Source organism: Panthera pardus, unplaced genomic scaffold, assembly GCF_024362965.1.
Source record: "Panthera pardus isolate Hobbes unplaced genomic scaffold, ASM2436296v1 HiC_scaffold_25, whole genome shotgun sequence".
NCBI lineage: Eukaryota > Metazoa > Chordata > Mammalia > Carnivora > Felidae > Panthera > Panthera pardus.
In genome coordinates this window covers 18571144-18595854 of record NW_026526821.1, presented here as the reverse complement: position 1 = coordinate 18595854, position 24711 = coordinate 18571144, and the positions used below count along the sequence as shown (strand labels likewise).

Sequence of the window (24711 nt, the reverse complement as noted above, 5' to 3'; positions counted from 1 at the left end):
ATATTCAGAATCTAACCAAGTCTCATTATTTCCATCTTGGTCTCAGGAGGTACCAGGCTTTGAGGAGAAAGGGAGGAAAATATGGAAAGAAAACAGTCCTGTCACCTAACTGTCACCATCATTATTACTGAATCCTAGTCTTGAACTGGTTTGACATGAAGTCTTCTAAGAAGAACTCTTCCCCAAACCTCATCAAAATCTTCCTGATTCCTGTCTCAGACACAGATCTACAGACCAGATGGTTTCCAGAGAACTCATCCTATCATCTCAGCAAACACGGAGACATCAGGACCTTCCATAGGGAACATTCATTTTAGCACCACTGAACTGGTTCCAGGGTGGGATAATAAACAATGCTGAGGAAATCTGCACTCAAAACCTCAAACGATGGTCACTGGGTCTTCATCAAGTTCTGTTTTCCTAGAGCAGAAACCGGCTTTCTCCCTAGGACTCCCAAGAATACATCATTCACTAGATTAAAATTCTACCAACAAAATGATGGATATTGATGCTCTTGGGAGCTCACCTGGGAAGGCTAGAAGCTACAGACGCCAGGATGGTGCTTCACTGATCCCAATAATGTATTTAAAATTTTTTAACATTTTTATTCATTTTTTGAGAGAGAGAGAGACAGAGTATGAGTGGGGAGAGAGACAGAGAGAGAAGGAGACACAGAATCCAAAGCAGGCTCCAGGTTCTGAGCTGTCAGTACAGAGCCTGACGCAGGGACTGTGAGATCATGAACCCATGAACTGTGAGATCAGAGCCGAAGTCAGACACTTAACTGACTGAGCCACCAAGGCATCCCCTCAATGATGCATTTTAAGCAGAAGAGTAACATGAGTAGATTTGTAATCTAGAAAAGATTAATCTGAAAACCAAGACAAAATAAAGGTACTGCCTTGGAAGCTGGTGTGAAGAATAGATAGAGGAATGACAAGACTGGATGGAAAGACCAGGAGCTTTGCTGCAGCAATCCACATGTGGGGAGGGGGATGGTGGGGGTGGGAAAGGGGATCCAATGAAAGGCAATGCAAATAAGGATGGAACAGAATGGGTGAATTCAGGAAATAGTGCTCTATTTTCTTTGGAAAGAGGGATTTTCTAAAAAACAACTCTAATGGTATGACTCTTCAGTTTAAATTCTTCCATAGCTACCCAGGGCCTCCAAGTTGAAGCACAAAGTCCTTAGCATTGCTTTTGCTCAGACCTCAGCTCTCCACGTGCACTATAGCTCCACCACTCTGAAATGTTTTCAGTGTCCCATAAGCACTAGGGGAGCTTAGGCCCCCAAATGTTTGCACAAAGTGTTCCCTCAGGTCTTCCAACATTTCTGTCCCGTGGCTTCTGCTCTTTTCCACTAAAGTACTATCACTAAGTTCATCAATGAACTTGTTGTTAAACCTAAAATGTATTTTTGAATTCCATTTTATTTGATCTAGTAAGGGTAGAAGTACAGGAGCCCCAGCAATTTAAGGAATAAAGACCCACGAAACTTGGTCTGTTATTATTTATCCTAATCTTGGAGGTCCTAGAAAATGCCAAAAAAGAAAATGAAATAACCTACAAAAGCTATTATTTGACATGAAAATATAGATATTCCAGTGATATATGTATATGTATACGAGTAAGATAATTTGTTATAAAGTATCTTATTATAACATAAATATACAAAAAAACATAGCATTTTCCTATTTTACCAATAAATACCTAAAAATGGAAATGAGAAAATATTTTATTTATAATAGCTCCAAAAACTACAGAATATTTAAGAATAAATTTAACAAGAAAAGCATAGAAAAGTTATATAAAAAACTATAAAGTTTATTAAAAGACATAAAAGAACTAAACCAATAAAAGCTTTACCATGGGGTGCCTGGCTGGCTCCGTTGGTGGAGCATGTGACTCTTGATGGAAAGTGAAACTCGGGATTGTGAGTTTGAGCCCTATGTTGGGTGTAGAGATTACTTTAAAAAATAAAATCTTAAAAAAAAATAACTTTAGCATGTTCTTGGATGGGAAGGCTGAATATAAAAGTTTTAATTTTCTCAAAATTTGTATATCAATTTGTTATATTATAATTCCATGTTTAATCCCATAGTTTTGTTTAAGTTGAATAAAGTGATCTTGTTGTGTGAAAGAACAAATGTCTGAAAACTATGAAAAGAAGGGATAGGAGTCTTACATTACCAGATATTGGTTACAGTCTAAGAAAAGCAAATTGATGTAACACCACTTTACATCCTCCAGACTGCTAAAAAATAAAAAAGAGCTGTTGCTGGTGGGGATGTAGAGAAATGGTGCTCTCATACACTGCTGATGGAAATGCAAGTGTTTCAGGTTTCCTGGAAAGTAACCTAGAAACATCTATGAAAATTTTAAATGCATACCCCTTCATCCTGCTGGCTTACTCCTAGGATTCTATCCCTTGGAAACAAGAGCATCAGTAGACAAGAACATATGTTTATTATAGTACTTCATTGTTAATAGTGAGAGAAAAATCAGAAACAAAGCAAATGCCCAAGAATGAGAGGATGGGGGAATAAATTTTGGTACTTTTCTGAAGCCATCAAAAAATACGTGTTAGAACTATACTAATTGAAGTGGATAAAATTTCTCAAGTGGTATTGATTGAGGAAGATAAGATGAAGAAAGTTGTTTTCTCCCTCAAAATGATGGCAGAAACCTACATAAAACTTGTGTGTGTGTCTTTATATAGGTCTGAATATAATTGTATTAATTATATAAGCATGGGGAAAATATGAAAGGTTATTGTAATAGGGTTAGATTCGCCTGTGAACAAAGAAAAGCCAAAATAACAGCGGCTTAAATAAGATAGTTCTGTTCTCGTTCATGTTAAGTTCCAGACGTAGGCAATCTGGAACTGATGTGGTTTTTAAAACCTCTGGAAACCCGGTTCCTTCCAGCTTTCCGCTGTGCTGTTACTAGAATGTGACCTTCATTCTCAGGCTCCAGCCTATACATACTCCTCCTCATACATCATTTCCTAAGCAGCTGGATAGAGAAAGGGTTACAGAAGGGAAATGATGCATATAAGCTGTTTTTAAACAGGTTTCTGGATGTAGCAACAAACCACTTTCATTGGTCGAAACTTGGTCATATGAACACATCAAGCTGCAAGGGAGAATGGGAAATGTAGTCTTTGTTCTGTGTGGCTAAGAGCCCATCCAAAATTTCTTGGCTTCAAGCATACCATCTTCCAGACAACGTTAGAATCAATCTTTAAAGATCCAAAAATAATCCCGTAGGGGTTTGAATTTAAATTGCATTAATTTCATACAATTCAGGGAAAACTAACATTTTATATCTTGAAATGTAGCATCTCCAACTTTTTAAGTTTTTTTTTTCCCTTTCAGAATATTTTATAGTTTTCTTCATATAAGTCATGTTTGTTTTTTTTTTAATCATAGTCAGACACACAGGTATTCTAAAGTTATTGTTGCAATTATGACTGGACTCTCCTTTTTCCCCCATTATATTTACTAGCTGGTTATTGTTAGTATATAAGAAAGTTGTAGATTTGTCTATTTATTTCTTATATTAAGCCGTTTTATTGACATCTCTTATTAGTTCCTGTAACATTTTCAGTTGGTTTTTATGGATTTTCTAGGAAGAAAAGAATATAATCTGGAAATAAAGATAATTTGCCACTTAAAAAAATCGGTCCTTTTTATTTCTTTTTCTTCACTAATGGCATTGTTCTGAGACTTCAGAAACATTTTGATTAATAGCAATAACAGTGAGCATCTCATTTAATTGAAACACTCCCAATGTTTAATGTTTTGCCACTAAGTTTGCTGCTTGTGGCTTCAGATTAAAAAAGAAAGTATCCTTGGTCCATCTGTTCTTTGCTTACTAAGGTATTTATCATCATCATTATATCATTATCTGAAATAGATGTTGTACTTCAATTAATGCATCTTTGGCATATATTGAGGTGATCATATGCTTCTTTCCTTTCACCATCTGATGTATTATAGAATACTGGATTCAACACGGATTTTTTAATAATTCTTTCTGGAATCAATACTACTTGGTCACAGTGCGCAATTCTTTTAAATACACTGCTAGATTTAACTTACTAATATTTTATTTATTTTATTTAAGATTTTCATATCTGTAGGCACCTAGTCTTCTGTATTATAAAATGCATTGCATTGTTATATTATAAATTACATCTTTTCCTATGCTAGTTTAAATATCTACCATAAGCAACATAGACATGGTAATTTATTTGTTTACTTATTTAGAGAGCGCGAGTGGGGGGGGGGCAGATGGAAAGAAAGAGAGAGAATCTTAAGCAGACTCCACGCTCAGCACAGAGCCTGATGTGGGAATTGATCTCATGACTCTGGGATCATGACCTGAGCCGAAATCAAGAGTTAGACACTCAACTGACAGAGACACCCAGGCACCCCTAGATGTGGTATTTTAAAATAAGATTTCCTAGAAGTCATTCATAAAAACCATCTGGGGCTCTGTTGCTTGGAGGCACTTTTCCATTTAATCAATGGGTTTTGGTAAATTCTGGTATATGGGTTCATTAGAATCAATTTTAGGAACTTATATTTTCAAGGAAAACCATTTCTGACAAATTTTCATGTATATTAACATAAAGTTTAACACAGAATTTTCTTACTTTTCCTTCTCCTCTAACATAGAATTTTCTAATACATTTTAGTTCTTTATATCTGGAAGTAAAGACTCTATTCCTTATACCTGGCATTGTGCTTCTCATGTTTGATCTCTTATCTTCTGCTTTGCATAGTTTTTTCTTTCCTTCTTCTTTTTCCCTCCTTGTGTTCAAAGAACCAGCTCCTAGTTTTATTTATCAAGGCTACTTTTTTTTTTTTGCTTTCTAATTTATTAATTTCTGCTTCTAACTTTAATAATTCCTCCCTCCTAAAATATCCTTGTCCTCCCCTTACATCTGCTAATAGCTCTTCTGGGAGAGTTCTAATTCAAAAAATACTTTTTCACAAAGAAATAAAAAAGTCATCATTCCATTATAATAACAATGAGATAAAATTATTCATATTAGCAATGCATAAAAATATCCAATGATGTCAAGTGCATGAAGTAGGGCTGCATATTGATATAAGCATTCTGACAGGCAATTTAGTGGTATGTCTGAAAAGGTTAAGTGGGTATGCATTTAAACAAACTATTCTCCTTCTAGCAATTTATGCTTAGACAGCTAACTAGACCTGTGGGCATAGATGTATTTGAAAGGATATCTTTAGAGTATTATTTCTAGTGGTGAAAATTAAGAGATTGAATAAATGATGACATACCCATATAAGAAAATACAGTGCAGTGCAGCCATTAAAAAGGATGTGATAGGTTTATGTTTTGAGTTGATATAAAAAAGCTGGTTAAATATAACAATATATGATTCTACTTACATAATTACATTGCATAGAATCTGGAAGGCTATTTATTTTTATTTATTTAAAAAAATTTTTTAATTACATTTATTTATTTTTGAGAGACAGAGTGAGACAGAGCGTGAGTGGGGGAGGGGCATAGAAAGAGGGAGACACAGAATCCAAAGCAGGCTCCAGGCTCTGAGCTGTCAGCACAGAGCCCGACACGGGGCTCAAACCCACGAACTGTGAGATCATGGCCTGAGCCGAAGTCAGACACTTAATCAACTGAGCCACCCAGGCACCTCAGGAAGGCTATTTTTTTAAGTTTATTTATTTATTTTGAGAGAGAGAGGGTGTGAAAATGGGAGGGGCAGAGAGAGAGGGAGAGAAAGAGGATCCCAAGCAGGCTCCGCACTGCCAGTGCAGAGCTCAGTGAAGGGCTCAAACCCACAAACCGTGAGATCATGACCTGACCCGAAACCGAGTCAGATACTTAACCAGCTGAGCTACCCAGGCACCCCTGGAAGGCTATTGATCAAAGTGTGAAGGTGGTTATTTCTGCTGGCATGCAGTGCATCTTTCATATTCATCATTTTATGACATTCTTTCCAGAAGTATGCCTTATCAGAAAAAAAAATTTAGAAAAGAATTCCCAGTTGTTTACACTTTTGGGGGTATAGACAATAAACACTTATTAGATGCTATGCTGGGCATGGGAGATGATGAGGAAAAGGAGAATTAGTGCAGTCCCTTACTTGGATAGCGGAGTGAAGTTCATTTTGGTTCCCTAGAGTGCACAGATGATTGATGGAAGGGGTATTCCCCCCAGGAAGTACAGACTTGATGAGACAAGGCAGGAGTCCCCTGAAAATCCAACAGGGAGGGCAGGCCTCTTACCTTGCCAACTCTATTGAGATATTTTGGGTTTCCTCCCATCCTGAGATATAGGCTCCCTTCTTTCTCTCCAGACTCAGCCTCCTGCACACACTCAACATCTCTCACTAGTGTCCTGGGCTCCTGTCCTTCAAACTACCCACAATTCCCTAAGTGTGCCACATATCCTGTGTCTCCCTGTCTTTCTTGATGTGGTTCCTCTCTATGGAACACTAATTCCTTCCACTTCTCCCTAGAATGACATCCTTTGTTCTCCAAGATCCAGCTTGTGGTAGACTAGATGATTATTCAGCAAATATTTACAGTTTTTCACTATAGCTCCATGTAAGGAATGTACTTTATTATACCTTGACTTTGGACTTCTGTGATATGACCTACTTTGGCCAATGGGATATTAGTATACATGATGTGAGCAGAGGCTTAAAATGGACTTGCATGTTGGACTTTGTCTCTTGTATGTCTGTCTTTTGCCATGATAATGAAGTAGCAATTGGTCCAAGGAGGCCCAAAATGCATAGAATAGACTTGAACCAAATTCATGTCCTGGAGCCAAGCCCATAAAAGCCCAGATAAGATCAAGGTCAACACCCACCTAGTTACCTGAGTGAGAAATTTACAAGTATATATTATTGTTTGACACTGAGATTATTGCAGTGTTTGTTATGCAGCAGTAGCTGACTGACACACAGTTAATAAGGTCTCTTGCTCTTGTTTGTTGCATTATGGACTTCTTCTCTAGGGTCCCCTCAAATTCTTTCTCCCCTATGTATATCAGATAAACCTTTATCACACTGTATTATGATTTATACCTGGCTACATGCAGTGTGAACTTCTAAGTGCACCTAAATGTTCTGTGACATTTTTAGTCAAATTTTCATTCAACTAAACATTCAAATAGTCAAATGAACATTCAACTAATAGCTAAAAATTGTGATTAGTGAGCAAGTTACACCAAGATCTGTGAGCATATATTGCAACAAATGTTAACGTATAATGGCTTGATATTTTCATGTACCCCCTGGAAGACAGTGAGAACAGCCCATTGAATCTGTCTCAAATGACTGAAAAGAATATGGGAAGGCACCATGAATTTGGCCCTAGGGGAGGAAATAAAAGGTCAAAACACCTCCCTTCTTTGAAGCAGTGTCTTAGTCTGTTGGGGCTACCATAACAGATTATAATAGATTAGGTAGGTGGCTTATAAACAACATAAATTTATTTCTCACCATTCTGGAGGCTAGGAAGGCCAAGAGCAAAGTGCTGGCAGATTTGGTGTCCAGGGAGGATCCACTTCTGGCTTCATAGGTGACCTTCTTTTCAGTGGGTCCTCACATGGTGGAAAGGGTGAAGGTACTCTCTGGGATCTCTTTTATAAGGGCACTAATCCCATTCATGAGGGCTCTACCCTCATGACCTAATCATCCCCAAAAGGCCCCACCTTCTAATAGCATCACAGTGGAGATTAGGTTTCAACATATGAATTTTGGGAGTGATACAAACATTCAGTTTATAGAAAGAAGTAACTGAAAATTATAGGGCATCCAAAGCTGTCTAGGTGTTTGAAAAAAAAGTAAGTCTTCACCAACAAAGACTGAAGGCAGTGTGGTGAAAGGTGTTTACTATTGTCTGGGTTGGGAATAGATGCATGCCAGAATGATCTATGACCACATTTTGCCTTGCATTGTGAGAAACTTCTCATCTTATTGTTGATTTGTAAAATACCAAGGCCAAAATTGAGTCTAGTCTGAAGGAAGGAGTCACCTATGATTTTGGCAAGGCTGTAAATCACCAGACTCTAGTCCAGGGTCAATACCAGCACTTGGCACATGCTTTATATAGGTGTGTAATTGAAAAATCAACAGACAAATGAATATTTAAGTATGTAGAAAGGAGATTAGGCAGGTCCTCTACAAACCAATCAATCTGCCGAGATATTCCAGAATGTGAGTGTCTTCAGGAACCCTGGAAAAACGTGGGTGACCCCATCTTAAATCTGAGAATCAACTTAAAGAAGTCCAGTTATGTGGGCAGAATTGCTGAACGATTTTTTTTCCACATATATTACAAGCCTTAAAAATGTCAGTGCCCTTTGACCTAAAGTACTAAACCTAGGGAGCTCTCCTGAAGGAATTAATCAGAGATGTAGATAAAGATCTAAAATCATGTTCATAACATGGTTATTTGTAATACCAAAGAACAGGCTTGTGAGCACAAACTGCTTTGTGACATGTCCGTTACTGTGGGTACTGTTGAATGTGCTGCATCATGTGGCTTCAGAGACATAGGCCAATTTAATTCAAAGAGACCAGCCTGGAAGAAGGGAGAGGGAGAGGGAAAGGGAGCCGGGTCGACACAGAGAGAGAGGAAAGGAGGAGGAGAGAGACAGGGATGGAATCAGGGAGAGAGAGAAACAAACAGAAAGACAGACGGGGACAGAACAAAGATAACAGTTCCTGGTGAGTAGCATGTGGTGAATAAATGTTTGTGGAATAAAGACTTGAAGGGAGAAAGAGTCAGAGATAGGAATGGACTCAGAGGCAGGTCCCCAGCTCCCTGACCACATTAGACCTCACTGACCCTGGAGCGCCCACTGTTAAGGTCCTGGCCATGTGGGAAGGAGGCTGGCAGCAGGGCCAGGAGAGGGAGAAGAGGGCTCTCTGCATGGGGCTGTGGAGCCCCTGGGTGAGCAGTGGAGGAGGAAGAAGTCCCAGGGCCGCCCTGGCTCTGTTATGGATTGGAGGCAACAGAGACCAGGCTCAGGTCATTCAAGGGAGGAGGATGCCATGTTCTAAGACCCCCACTGCCTTAGCTTGTGCTAATGTATCTCCCACCTTCCATGAATTCCTGTTTGCTGTGGGAGTCAATTTACTAATTTTATTTTTTTGTTTTCCTTCCTATACATTTTTAACAAATTTTACTTTTTAAAAATTTACTTCCAAATTAGTTAGCATATAGTGCAACAATGATTTCAGGAGTAGATTCCTTAGTGCCCCTTACCCATTTAGCCCATCCCCCCTCCCACAACCCTCCCAGTAACCCTCAGTTTGTTCTCCATATTTTTGAGTTTCTTCTGTCTTGTCCCCCTCCCTGTTTTTATATTATTTTTGTTTCCCTTCCCTTATGTTCATCTGTTTTGTCTCTTAAAGTCCTCATATGAGTGAAACCATATGATTTTTGTCTTTCTCTGACTAATTTCACTTAGCATAATACCCTCCAGTTCTATCCACGTAGTTGCAAATGGCCAGATCTCATTCTTTTTGATTGCTGAGTAATACTCCATTGTATATATATATACCACATCTTCTTTATCCATTCACCCATTGATGGACACTTGGGCCCTTTACATACTTTGGCTATTGTTGATAGTGCTGCTATAAACATGGGGGTGCATGTGTCCCTTCGAAACAGCACACACACCTGTATCCCTTGGATAAATACCTAGTAGTGCAATTGCTGGGTCGTAGGGCAGTTCTATTTTTAGTTTTTTGAGGAACCTCCACACTGTTTTCCAGAGTGGCTGCACCAGCTTGCATTCCCACAATTTATTAATTTTAATTGAGAAATGCTGTTCTGATGTTGAAGATGCCTTTGTATATTCTTGGAATGATTTTAGAACTTATCCTTCAATTACTTCAAGTTGGTCATTTCACGCATTATTCAGATCTCAGAAGAGGGGGTATTTTCTCCTTTTCCACCTCTTGGTGGACTAGTGTGTGTACATGTATACACATGCAGATGCATGTGTGTGGGGGTGGGGTGGGTACACGTTTGATGGATTGTGTTTTTCTTAGTTCTTTGGCTCAGAGTTCCTGCTTCCACTGAAGGAGTTCAGCTTTGGGATCGTCTTGCCTTCCCATCCTGCTCTCTGGTCTGCAATGCAGCATCGCATCTCAAATAGCCTTTTCATTGGATCTCCCCTGCCTCCGACATCACACCCACACACTGTGTGTGTGTGAGTAGCAGTCCTTATGGAAGGCTTGGTGCAATAGAGAGGTTTCATACAAGCGGTTCAGCCGCTTCTCTGCCTCAAGCTCCCAGCTTCCCCCCCTTTTTGCCATGCCAGGCACCCTTCAGAAGACCGATTCTCTCCCTTCAACGTAAAGCAACAATTTAAGTCTGCATCCTTTCCTCAGTCTCAGGGTTTACATTTCCACACCTGCAGCATCCTCACTGTGCTTTATAAACAAAAGACTACCCTGTCCTTCCATTTTTAGTAGCAAAGAGCCAGCAAGGACTCTGAAATATGAGGCTGTCTTAACTTGAGCTTCCAGAAGCTGACTCGGAGAAGAGGACTCACACGAAAATTATTTATTTAAGCACTCCCAGAACAAGAAAATGGGTGGGTGGGTGGGTGAGGTGGGGGGGGGGGGGAGGGCGGATGGGAACGTGGGACCTGGAACGGAGGCCAAGCAAAGATGTGACAGCAAGCAGCATCCAAGGAGGGCGGCTTTGGCTCAGTCCCTCATGGGAACTCTGGGGACACCTTAAAACTGCCCCCACCAGGGAGCAACAGAGCTGGAGGACTATTCTCCTATGTTTGCCAGTCATTTGCTGGGGCTGGCCCTAGGGGGGCAAACCTGCTCAGGGTGCAGGCATGGGGAGAGAAAGCACAGGAGGGCCAGCCAGTGTAAAACACAGCCCAGAGGGCAAAGCACCGACAGAGGCTGCTGCCCAGCCTTTCATTCCCCTCCCTTACCCAACCGCACAAAGGAAAGGGAGTTGTGTGGAGAATAATTTCCTCACTGATGTGAGTCACGGCACCCCATGGAAAGCAGAAACCGCTATCACTGAGGATGAGGTGTCGACCTGTGTGCTATGATAAAAAATCTATTTGGTTTCCATGCCCAGTTCCTCACACAGAGCTCCTAAAATTCTTGTAACTTCTTAATTGATAGGAATACCTTTCATTATTTATAACAAGCCCTTTCTTAAAATAAATTTTCTAAGTCTATCTATTTTGAGAGAGAGAGAATCCCAAGCAGGCTCCGTGCTGTCAGCACTGAGCCCAAAGTGGGGCTTGATCCCACAACCCTGGGATCACGATCTGAGCCAAAATCAAGAGTCGGAGGCTCAATAGACTGAGCCACTTAGGTGCCCCTATATCAGGCCCCCTTTTTTTTTTTAATTTTTTTAACGTTTATTTATTTTTGAGACAGAGAGAGAGACAGAGCATGAACGGGGGAGGGGCAGAGAGAGAGGGAGACACAGAATCGGAAGCAGGCTCCAGGCTCTGAGCCATCAGCCCAGAGCCCGACGTGGGGCTCGAACTCACGGACCGTGAGATCGTGACCTGAGCCGAAGTCAGACGCTTAACCGACTGAGCCACCCATGCGCCCCTATCAGGCCCCTTTTAATCACAAGTGAGTTTGCGCTAATAAGGTGACTTAGGATGGGGCCCCATGTAGACACCTAGTCACCAGAAGGATCAAGTAATTACAGGACTGGAATTTTCAGCTCCACCCACCGATGTAAGGAAAGTAGGCGCTGCAAATTAAGTTCCATAAAAACTCTTGAACAAGGAATCTGATGGGCTTCTGGGTTGGTGAACACATCCACGTGCCAGGAGGGTGTCAACACCTTGATCCAGGGGGACAGGAGCTCCTGAGCTCAGGACGTTTGCTGATTTCACCCCGTGCACCTCTCTGTTTGGCTATGCACCTATATCCTTTTTAATATCCTTTATAATAAACTGGGAATTGTAAGTCAATATTTCCCTGAGCTTTGTGAGCCGTTCTAACAAATTAATCAAACCCGAGGACGAGGGGATTGTGGGAACCTCTGATTTATAGTTCAGTTGGTATCTGAACTGGTTTCTGAACAGGGGGCCGTCTTGTAGAACTGAGCCCTTAGCCTGTGGGATCTGCTGCTATCTCTAGGTAGACAGTGTCAGAACCCAATTCAAGTGTGGGACACCTGGTTATGATTCAGTGAGAATCAGAGAACTGCTTGGTGGTGTTGGGAAAACAGTCCAGGGAATGAGCTATAGTCTTCCAGGCCCTTCTTCCATTTTCCCACCCCTTTTAGGGTTCTCTTCACTTCTTAGCATGACTTCAGGGCACTCATAACCAGAAGACAAGGGTGAGCATCCACACCAAGTCCCGGGATCCGCCCCTCAGAAGCTGCACGGGGAACTGCTCAGCAGCCCTCATAGATGGGGAATCTCGGGCTCTCTCTGAGACAATGCCCTCACCCCAGGCCACGGAGCCCTGGCCACACAGCTGGCAACTGCTCTTTCAGATTCTGCCCTGTCCGACTCTGGTTGCTAGATGCAAGGGGCAGGCTAGCGTCCTGTCTGAGATGCAGCTGTCTTGTTTGTGGCTCTCTGTTTCACACTGGAAGCAAGGTGGCCAGTATTGTTAACCAGGCCCTGGCCTTTGTGGGCTCTCTGACCAGCGATGAGAAATCTGCTGTTTTCCCACTTCAGGGATCCAGTCTCAGGTGCTGGAGTCACCTGCATCGACTCCTTGAGTCTGAGCAGGGGGCTGCTAGTGGGCTCTGATCTCCTGGGCTGTTCCTCAGAGCACCCAGTATTGACTCCCCTGGAATTAACTCTCCTAACAAGGAAAACAGGATGGGTGGGATTCAGCCCGGATCTCGGCCAACAATACTTTTCCAGGGAACTTTTGCTCTAGCTGAGCCTGATTCTCTTCCCTCAGTTCAGCAGCACCTTTCTCTGCTGCTCTTTGCAAAAGTGTCTCTGGGCTGAACACACACATGGAGAATTCCTCTCTACGCACCACATAACTGAATACTGTGTCGGGCAGTCGGCCAGCCACAGAGAGGCCTCTGAAAACCAGAGTCGGCCGCAGACCCAAGAGGGGCCCTACAGACTTTCTGTGGTTTTCTGTGCTCCTCCCCTCAGGTACTATATCCACACCACTGGGGGAGTGACATTGAAAACACACGCATTTATTTCCACCTCCTCCCCAGAGCTTCAAAATGCTAGTAGAGAAATTACAACTGAAAAAGCATATTGAAAAAAGAAACAGCATATATCCACAAAGACAAAGAATTGGAGAGGATACAGGAACAGATGACAGATGTCAAGAAAATTTTGGAAGCTAGAAAGTCACTGGTAGTTGATTTCAAAGAGCAGAGAAAGCTGAAATTTAAACCTGCAAGGGGAGGTCGTGTGTATAAGAAGCAGCAAGTGGATTCCTGGCTGCAGGATTCCAACTGGAATATCCTTGAATATGGGGATAAGAGGTGGGGCTGAAAACTGGAGGTACATCTTGGCTGTCTGTCTGAGGGGCAGTGAGACACCCAGATGTCTTCTCCCATCCGACACAACCTTCCCTCACAGTGAAGAAGTTGGAGAGTTCAAACCAAGAGGGTCTGGACTGAGAGTTACCAGACACAATTTAGAACAGGGAACTGTACTGAAAATGGGCAGTAAGTGAAAGTCTGTGAGCGGCAACCACCTTCCCCTGCCCCCCAATTCACTCAACTCAACTTCCCACCCAACAGCCGGAGCGATGGCAGACAGGCTTACATCATCTGGGAGGAAGAATGGAAGTTTCCTCTCTGGGAAAACAAACTAGGCCAAGAGAGAGAAAAGGCCTACTGACTTTTGTTATTGTCCCCGTGGAACAGCTGGGTCCCCGCCTGATCACCCTACTGTGAAGACCACTTGTGGATGAGCCCCACCCAGACACCCGGACTCTAAATCAGCATTTTGGTGCCTTTACACTTACATCTAAGCAGATGGCCAAGCATCACTTGACATTGGAGGAGAGCTTCTGACATGAAAGAGACGTAAATCACCAATCATTCAACCAACCACAGCAGGGGGAAGCTGAGAATGCAGAAAGCAAAAGACAATTGCAAGTAAATCCTAAACCTCATAAGTCTAGTATCTAAGAAAATAGGAGAGGGGCACCTGGGTGGCTCAGTCAGTTAAGCGTTCATTTCTTGGTTTCGGCTCAGGTCATGGTCTCACAGCTTCATGAGTTCGAGCCCTACATTGGGCTCTGTGCTGGCAGTGCGGAGCCTGCTTGGGATTCTGTCTCTCTGCCCCTCCCCAACTTGCACTGTCTCTGTCTCTCTCAAAATAAATAAATAAACTTAAAAAAAAAAAAAAAACAAAAGGGTAAGCTATAAAAATAAACATCCAGAGAATAAGAACTCTTAAAAATTCAAAATATGATAGAAATTTTAAAAGTTGAGTAGATGAATTTGAGTATAATTTGAGGAATTCTCTGAGACTGTAGAAGAAAATTACAAAGAAACAGAAGACAGGAAAGGAGAGGTAAAAATATTTAAGGGTCCGGGAATCTGGGTGGTTCAGTCACTTAAAATGTCCAACTTCAGCTCAGGTCATGATCCCATGGTTCGTGAGTTCAAGCCCCATATCAGGCTTTCTGCTGTCAGCATGGGATCCTGCTTCAGATCCTCTGTCTCCCTCTCTCTGCCCCTTCCCCGTGCTCTCTCACTCTTTCTCAAAAACAAATAAACAATTCTTAAAAATATTTAAGGTTCAGTCCAGAAGATCCCACAACTAACGTAAATTTCAGGGAGAAAATGAGGGAAAGAAATGATCACACCAGTAGACATGATAGAAAATAAAAACAAGTACAAACAAACAAAAGGAAATAACCTAATGCCTATAACTGAGAGAACAGATAAATTGTGGTGTCTTCATGCAACAGAATGCTATACTACAATGTAAAGTTAACGAACAATAGCGATGTGCATAGATGACTCTTAGGAACAATGTTGAAGGACATTCAAGCCACAGAAGAATGTCATTTCTGTGTGTGATGCCATTTCTATGGTGTTCAAAAGCAAGCTAAAGTAAACAAGCTATGGTTTCACGGCACATACACATGTAGTAAACAAGAAGAGTGAATTAGGGGCCCCTGTGGGGCTCCGTCAGTTAAGCATCTGACTCTTGATTTCGGCTCAGGTCATGATCTCGTGGTTTTGAGTCTCTCTCAAAGTAAATAAACTAAAAAAGAAAAGAAAAGTGAATTGAAAAAAAAATACCATGAGAGTGATTCTGTGGCTGGTGAAGAGTGAGAGCATGGGGTCAGCACAGGAAGGCAGGGTAGGGACTGGCATCAGAAAAGAACATATAGGAAAGTTCAAGGAATTGGGAATATTCTATTTCCTAAGTTGGATGCTGGGTTCTTGGGCATTTGTTTTACTACTATGTTACAGGATTTACATTACTCATATTCTTTTATATATGTTCTCTCTCATACACACACACGTTCACGTGCGCATGTGCATGCACACATAAGCTAAGAATTTTTCCCTTCGTTGAGGATGTGAGTTTCCCAGTTAGAAGGCCCCTAACAGTCCAATGCAACATAGGATATAATCTATACCAAAGCATATTTTTATAAAATTTCAGAGCATCAGAAGTGAAGAAACTATCATAAAAGCAGTAAGACAAAGGAAAAATACAAAAACCTAAGTATCAGGGGTGCCTGGGTGGCTCAGTCAGTTCAACGTCTGACTCTTGGTTTCGGCTCAGGTCATGATCTTGTGGCTTTGTGGGTTCGAGTCCCGCATCAGGCTCTGTGCTGGCAGCATGGAGCCTGCTTGGGATTCTCTCTCTCCTCTCTCTCTCTCTCTCCCCCTACTCCACTTGTGCTGTCTCTGTCTCTTTCAAAATAAATAAATAAACTTAAATTATTAAAAAAAAACCTGAGAATCAGAATAGTCTTGGTCTTCTCATCAGAAAGACTGGAAATAGAAGACTACATTCCTTCTAGATTCTGAAGGAAGACAATTCCTATCTCAAATACTACACCTATCAACACAGCAAATGAGGGAGCAGAATTAAGATAAATTCAGACAAGTTAGGCCTCAAAAGTTTTATCTTCCATGTACCCCTTCTCTAAATGAAAGAATGTGCTCCACCAAAAGGATCCAGTAAATCAAGAAAGAGGAAACCGTGGAAACCAGGGCACAGGGATTCAGATATAGAAGAGACAAAAAGAATATAAAGGGTTTTAGTCCTCAAAACAGCTGGAAGCAGGCACAGAGGACAGGACAGTTTGGAGCAAGAGAACAAGAGAATTCCAGGAGAAATTTCTCTACAAAAAACATGCAACTGTTCAGTTACCTAATATTTAAGTGAATGGAGAGATTTATAGTTCTATGCAATAGTTTCATGAAGAATTATTGATTGACAATAGGAAAACTAAGGAAACTAAGGAAACTTAGGAAAATTAAGCCAAAACAAACATAAAGAGGCGATTTATTTACTCTAGGGAAAGTCAAAAGTTGTATAGGAAAGGATATGTAAATATAAGATTCTAAGTGGCTCATTAGTATGTAATATTTACACAATCCTGATAATGCTGAATATTGACTGAACCAAGAATTATGATATAATTATGTAGGCAGAATGAGGGCAGTAGCAGTGTGTTTGCGGGTGAGAGTGTGTGGAATTTAAGAGACCTGAATCTGTGTCTTCTGTCGTTGTAAATAAATGTTTAATTTCCAAAATAAAAAGAATCAACCAAAATAGCAGGATAGGGAACACTCCCCAATTCAATTTGTGAGGCTATCTAACCCTGACCCAAAGCTAGACAAGGTCAGCAGAAGGTAGGGTTTTACAGCCAGTTTTGCTCATAAGCATAGATGCGGAAGATTTAGTGAAAATGTTAGCATGCCGAATGCCAGCAGAACCAAGCTGGTTCTATCTTGGTAATGCAAAGTTGGTCCAATTTTTTTAAAAAAAGTATTAACATAAATCATCACAATAACAGCTTAGAGGAGAAAATCTACATGATTATCTTGATAGGCACAGAAGAAGTATTTGATAACATTTGGCACTCATTTATGTTAAACATAATCTTAGCCAACCAGAAGAAGGATATTTCTTTAATTTGATGAAACTCTCTAACAATATTCTACAGAAAATAGAGTGCTTTTTCTTTTTTTGCAAATACACTACTTAAATGGTGAACTATTAGAAACATTCCCTTTAAAAGCAGGAAAATGAGGGCACCTGGCTGGCTCAGTCAGTGGAGCATGTGACTCTGGATCTCGGGGTTATGAATTCAAGCCCCACATTGGGTGTACAGATTACTTAAAAATCATTTAAAATCAGGAAGTGATGGGGGGGGAGGCCCTAACACCTTTCTGTTCAACATTGTACCTGTGGAGCCTAGCCAGGCAGAACAGTAAGAAAAGAAAAATAAATAAATGATACAAAGATTGTAAAGGGAGAAAAAAAAAAAAACAAAACTCTGTCTTGTTCTGAGGAAACAAGATTCTGGCTCAGAATTCTAGAGCCACCAAACTCACAAATGAGAGAACAGAATTAAAACAAGTTAGATTGGTCTCAAAAAATTCATCTTCTACGTGCCCTATGTTAGTTTCTCTATTGCTGTTGTAACAAATTGCCACAAATTTAGTCGCTTAGAATAACACACATTTATTCTCTTGCAGTTCTGGAAGTCTGAAATTAGTCTTACAGGGGTTAAAATTAAAGTGTCAACAGGGCTGTGTTCCTCTGGGAAGCTCTAGAAAATCTGAGATTTCTCGTTTTTTCAGCTTCTAGGAGTCACCCATATTTTTTGGCCTGGGGTGCCTTCCTCTATCATGGAACCACACCACTGAAAAATTTGTGCCCACCATCACTTCGTCTCTCTCTGCTACTGTCATCACATAGCTTTCATTGCCTCTGACCCCTTCTGCCTCCCTCTCAAAAGGATCCTTGTGGATTGGACCCACCTGGGTAATCCAGGCAACTCTCCCATCTCAACGTCCTTAATTTAGTCACATCTACAAAGTCCATTTTATCATGTAAGGTAACATATTCATAGGTTTTGGGGATTGAGATGTGAACATCTTTGGGGGCTCACTGTTCGGCACATCACTTCCATATCATTATTCACAGGTTATATGATTGTTTATACAAAAAAAGCCAAGATGGGGCACCTGGGTGGCTCAGTCAGTTAAGCGTCTGACTTCGGCTCAGGTCATGACCTCACAATTCATGGGTTCAAGCCCCACATCAGGCTCTGTTCTGACAGCTCAGAGCCTGGAGCCTGCTTCAGATTCTTGTCTCCCTCTCTCTCTGTCCCTCCCCCGCTCACACTCTGTCTCTCTCAAAAATGAATAAACATTAAAAAAAATTAAAAAAAAGAAAAAACCAAGATAATTTACATACTATTATAATTAATATGAGAGTTTAGCAAGGCAACTCTTTTCCTATGGCTCAGACACACAGATTGGAAAGTATAATTTTTAAAAAGATGTTCACTTACAACGTTAAAAAAGAAATTATATTACACTTTAACAAATCTAGAAAAATATAAATTCTAAAAATAAAATTTAAAAGGATTCTCATTAAAAAAAAGAAATTATAAAATACTTTGCAATAAATCTAACAAAAGATGCTTAAAACCTCTATGAAGACAATTATAAAAAATGATAGAAAAATGTTAAAGATGAATTAAATAAACAGGGAAACATACTATGAACATAGGAAAAGTTAATATGATAAAGATGGATTCAAATCCACAATATATAAATAACGAATAAGTCAGTAATTTTAAAAAAACTCATTGAAAAAAGTAAAAAAATAAACAGGCAAATCACACAACAAGACACCAGAATGGCTAATATAAAAGATGCTCAACATCATCATTATTCAGAGAAATGCAAACTAAACTATCATGAAGTATCATTTTAAATCCATCAGATTGGGAAGTTAAAGTCTGATAGTTTCAAATGTTGCTGGTCATATGGAGAAATGGGAACTCTCCTACTCTGCTGAAGCAAGTGTGAGTTGGTACAAGCACTTCAGAGACCACACAGGCAATATTTACAGGTAAGATGCACAAGGATACATATGCCCTGTGACCCAGGATTTCAATTAATCAGTATATGAATCACAAAGGATGCCACGGGTGTATATACCCTAGGCCCTCACACCTGTGTATGAGGAGACATTTATAAGAACGTTCATTACAACACTGTAACAATAAAAATGGGAAACAATCCAGATATCTATTGAGAAGAGAATGGATAAATAAATTTAGCTAGGTATATTCAAATAATGAGATGCTGTACGTCAGAGGAAATTAGTGAACCACAGCTATACATATTATTGTGGATGATTCTCAAAAACACGTCAAGAAAAGGAGTTTTTAGGAAGTATTGTGTCATTTTTTTTCTTTTAAATTTTTTTTTAATGTTTATTTATTTTTGAGACAGAGAGAGACAGGGCATGAATGAGGGAGGGTCAGAGAGAGAGGGAGACACAGAATCTCAAGCAGGCTCCAGTCTCTGAGCTGTCAGCACAGAGCCCGACGCGGGGCTCGAACTCACGGACTGTGAGATCATGACCTGAGCCGAAGTCGGCCGCTTAACCAACTGAACCACTCAGGCGCCCCTGTGTCATTTTTATAAAACTTGAAAACACGAAAAGACAATACATTTGGTAATATAGACATATCTAGTAAAAGTATAAAAAGACACATATGGGAATATTAGACACTGATAAAAAGCAAATATGGTTTTGCTTTGACAGGGGGAATGAAATCAGGGAGGGTAACACAGAGCTTCCATGATAAATGGAATGCTTTATTTCTTAATAAATAAGAAATATTTATTTCTAGTGATGGGTATTCACTATTATTTATCTCTTAGAATGAAATAGCACTGTATGCTTCTTATTCAGAAACATGAAGGGAGAGGAGAGTGGAACTGAGGGGGAGGTGAAGGAAGGTACAGAAGATTCTTGCTTTTTAAAACCTTGCACTCCTGGTTGACCTTTTAAACTATACACAATTGTGGCTTCAATAAAAGTCAATATTATAAAAATAATAAAGGTTTGAGACGGGGAGTAATATGTGACATATTTCTGTAAGACCTTTATTTGTAGATGCTTTATCTCAGCACTCGTCAAATTTGGTCATTAGGCAAGTATGGGTTGATGATCCTGTCTGCCATGAGCTAGATACAGAATCGAGCCTAAGAGTTTAGGAGCTTTTATAGCAATTTTAGACAGACTTTACGCATGCTAAATCTAATAATTAAAAATGGGGATTATACTTTGTATTTCATTATAATTTCACTTTTTTCTAGAAATAAACTCTTATTTAACAAAAGTATTAGAGGGCAATGAATTGAAAACAAACAACTAGTCCTGATCCATTGCTCTTTAATGACAATTGCTATCTACATGATTTCTATTTCTTTTTCTATAACACGTAGGTTTTGTTCATTGGGGATCTTGTGCTCTACTCCTAAAATATTAATGTTCAGTGTGGGAGTCCAGAATTGTTTTGTTTGGTGCTGGATATGCGTCTTGCATAAAAGGTGTGGCTATTCAATGCGTGCATTTCCCCCATAGACACATGTAAATATAGTTGCAACTTCCTGTTAGTAAACAGTAAGTCTTTAAATTTAGAATTAGGTGGCGAGGTTGACATGTAGAAGTGTAATAAACTGGATTGCTTTCAAAGCACTATCTTTTCTAGTTAATTGTTAACTCACCAGGTTGCTGCTTTTCTTAATTATATCAAATATCACATGGTATGTGAAAACACTACAGATATGGTTTAAGGTATTTCATGGACTTTTTGTATGATAAATGGACCTTATACTATAGAGAAATGAAAAACATACATTAATAAAATATTATAATCCTATGGAAGCAGAAAAGACCCCGAATAGCCAAAGCAATCTTGAAAAAGAAAACCAAAGCTGGCGGCATCACAATCCCAGACTTCAAGCTGTAATCATCAAGACAGTATGGTACTGGCACAAAAACAGACATTCAGATCAATGGAACAGAACAGAGAACCCAGAAACGGACCCACAAACGTATGGCCAACTAATCTTTGACAAAGCAGGAAAGAATATCCAATGGAATAAAGACAGTCTCTTCAGCAAGTGGTGCTGGGAAAACTGGACAGCGACATTCAGAAGAATGATCCTGGACCACTTTCTTACACCACACACAAAAATAAACTCAAAATGGATGAAAGACCTAAATGTAAGACAGGAAGCCATCAAAATCCTCGAGGCGAAAGCAGGCAAAAACCTCTTCGATCTTGGCCGCAGCAACTTCTTACTCAACACGTCTCCAGAGGCAAGGGAAACAAAAGCAAAAAATGAACTACTGGGACCTCATCAAAATAAAAAGCTTCTGCACAGCAAAGGAATCAATCAGCAAAATTAAAAGGCAACTGACAGAATGGGAGAAGATATTTGCAAATGACATATCAGATAAAGGGTTAGTATCCAAAATCTATAAAGAACTTATCAAACTCAACACCCAAAAAACAAATAATCTGAAGAAATGGGCAAAAGACATGAAGAGACACTTCTCCAAAGAAGACATTCAGATGGCCAACCGACGCATGAAAAAATGCTCAACATCACTCATCATGAGAGAAATACAAATCAAAACCACAATGAGATACCACCTCACACCTGTCAGAATGGCTAACATTAACAACTCAGGCAACAACAGATGTTGGCGAGGATGCGGAGAAAGAGGATCTCTTTTGCACTGCTGGTGGCAATGCAAGCTGGTGCAGCCACTCTGGAAAACGTTATGGAGGTTCCTCAAAAAACTAAAAATAGAACTACCCTACGACCCAGCAGTTGCACTACTAGGCATTTATCCACGGGATACAGGTGTGCTGTTTCGAAGGGGCGCGTGCACCCCCATGTTATAGCAGCACTATCAACAATAGCCAAAGTATGGACAGAGCCCAAATGTCCATCGATGGATGAATGGATAAAGAAAATATGGTGTGTACACACACACACACACACACACACACACACACACACACACACACAATGGAGTATTACTCGACAATCAAAAACAATGAGATCTGGCCATTTGCAATTACGTAGATGGAACTGGAGGGTATTATGCTAAGTAAATTAGTCAGAGAAAGACAAAAATCCTATGACTTCACTCATATGAGGATTTTAAGAGACAAAACAGATGAACATAAGAAAAGGGAAACAAAAATAATATAAAAACAGGGAGGCGGACAAAACAGAAGAGACTCATAAATATGGAGAACAAACTGAGGGTTGCTGGAGGGGGTGTGGGAGGGGGGAAGGGCTAAGTGGGTAAGGGGCACTAAGGAATCTACTCCTGAAATCATTGCTGCACCATATGCTAACTAATTTGGATGTAAATTTTAAAAAATAAACAATAAAATAAAATAAATATTATCATCCGAGGAGAACCAACCCAAATCTCCTCACCGGTGCTTGGCAGCATGACTTCCTGAGAAGTTTCAGGCTCTGCGTGGCCTCCACCCTGGGATCCAAAATCTGCTTAAGGGCCCATGTGGCAGCTGGAACCAGTCTCCACGGGATTCTGCCTAAGATGCGGCACATCAGGGGCTTCTGAAATGTCCAAACATATCTGTTTTAGATCTTTTCCCCTGAAGACAAGACTCCTTTTTAAAAATTACTTTTTTTGGAAGCCAGAGTACTTACTAATTTCCAGGATTCTCTTAGACCTGCCACTTGCCAAGGGAATTTTTTTGATAAAAATCTTCTAATCTTTCTGGAAGGCTAACAAAACATTGCATATGCCCGGCTTCCTATTGGACTTTTTCTATAATCTTTTTTCATCATAATGCTTTCTAAAGGACTTTATCGTTTGCTCTCTGGGCTCATTTAGCTATTTTAACATACCAATTTAGCATCTTTGCTACATTTTCTTGTTATTTCTCATTTCGTTCTTTATACGCTACTTAACACTTCTGTTTGAGTATTGTTAACTTCCACTCTTATACCAACGTGCTATTCTCGCATTCCTGCAGTTAATGTTCAACTTTGCATTTCATTCTCACACTCTTTTTTTTTTAAGTTTATTATTATTTTTTTTAAGTAATTCTACACCCAAACTGGGGCTTGAACTCAGGACCCCAAGATCAAGAGTCCCCTGTTCTTCCAACTGAGCCAGCCAGGTGTCCCACTCAGGCTCTTTTAAAAGTAGGAATGTGAGTGGTGCCTGGGTGGCTCAGTTGGTTAAGCAACTGACTTTGGCTCAGGTCACGATCTCATGGTTCGTGGGTTCCAGCCCCGCATTGGGCTCTGTGCTGACAGCTCAGAGTCTGGAGCCTGCTTTGGATTCTGTGTCTCCCTCTCTCTCTGCCCGCCCCCCACTTGTGCTCGCTTTCTCTCTCTCTCTCTCTCTCTCAAAAAAAAATAAAATGTAAAAATAATAATAATAATAATTAAAAGTAGGAATGTGAGTGGCGCCTGGGTGGCTCAGTCAGTTAAGCAACTGACTTTGGCTCAGGTCACGATCTCATGGTTCGTGGGTTCGAGCCTCGCATTCGGCTCTGTGCTGACAGTTCAGAGTCTGGGGCCTGCTTTGGATTCTGTGTCTCCCTCTCTCTCTCTGCCCGCCCCCCACTTGTGCTTGCTTTTTCTCTCTCTCTCTCAAAAATAAATAAAATGTAAAAAAAAAAAAAAACAATTAAAAGTAGGAATGTGAGGTGGAAGCCTTTAGGAGGACAAACGTGACATGGAAAGCAACAAAGATAGCCCTTCCAAAGCCTTGCACTCTACCAGAGGTCTGGGCAGCTGACTCCCTGCCTCTGCTTTTTAAAAGCCTCCTCACCTCAGTGCCGTCCCAATCCACTGAGTTGAGGGTTTAGCTGAAGTCGGAGACCTTGATTCTAGTGTCACCAACGCATGATTAGGTCATGTGGTCCCACTACACCATGTTTCTGAAGCGACACAGTCATGGGTGAGGACAAGGTGGTGGAGAACAGATAGTGGAAAAGGTCCCCAAAGATGAGGCGATCCAATAACTGATTAATGGCTTAGTCACTAAAGCTCTGAAGCAACTCCAGTGGCTCAGCCTGGCTGCTGCAGAAGCCAGGGTAGAAGAGGATGGTGAGGTCCTACAGAGCCTGCAAGTTGACACGAGGTCACGGAGAGCCACAAGTTTAAGTACAGGAAAACATGCGGACAGCGCCGCGTCGGGCCAACAAGGCCAGCTCAGGGACTGAGGAGCCCAGATCCAGAAGTCTAATCCAGGGGCTGGCAACAGCTCCAACCCACAGTTCGGACCCAAGCGAGAGCGAAGCCGCAGGACAGCTGACTTCAGAGGTCACGTGACAAGCCCCAGCCCGGCTCTAATTGGCTACAAAAGCTCGGCCTCCCTGACGGGTCTTCCCGAAGTCTTTTTTGGAAACTACATTTCCCAGAAGGCTTTGCGGCGCCTAGTTTTCCTACCTGGGTAGATGGGGCGGTGCCCGGTGGCCCCAGAGTCGACGGGTCTTTGAGAGGCGGGGGAAGAAAGCGCCCCGGGGGAGCGAAACTTTCTGGATTAAAACAGCCCATACACTATAGGCAGGGAAGAGAGCCGCCACTCTGTCGCCTTCCTTTGCGCAAAGACCTCTGGGGAATGTAGTGCCATGAAGGTCTTCGGAGCCCGTGGCGCTCACCTCTCGCTGGGGTCTCGGGGGTC

General features: G+C 41.0%; 1 long non-coding RNA gene across 1 annotated transcript in view; it reads right to left on the bottom strand.

The window, feature by feature from the left end:
* LOC128773468 (uncharacterized) overlaps nucleotides 1-24318 on the bottom strand; it is a 55525-nt gene extending 31207 nt beyond the window's left edge. Inside the window, exons 1-2 of the long non-coding RNA XR_008417723.1 lie at nucleotides 23857-24318; nucleotides 22485-22628 (exon numbers count right to left, since the gene is read on the bottom strand). This is a non-coding gene — a long non-coding RNA (uncharacterized LOC128773468). The remainder of the gene's footprint in view (nucleotides 1-22484; nucleotides 22629-23856) is intronic.
* Nucleotides 24319-24711: the final 393 nt, after the last annotated feature.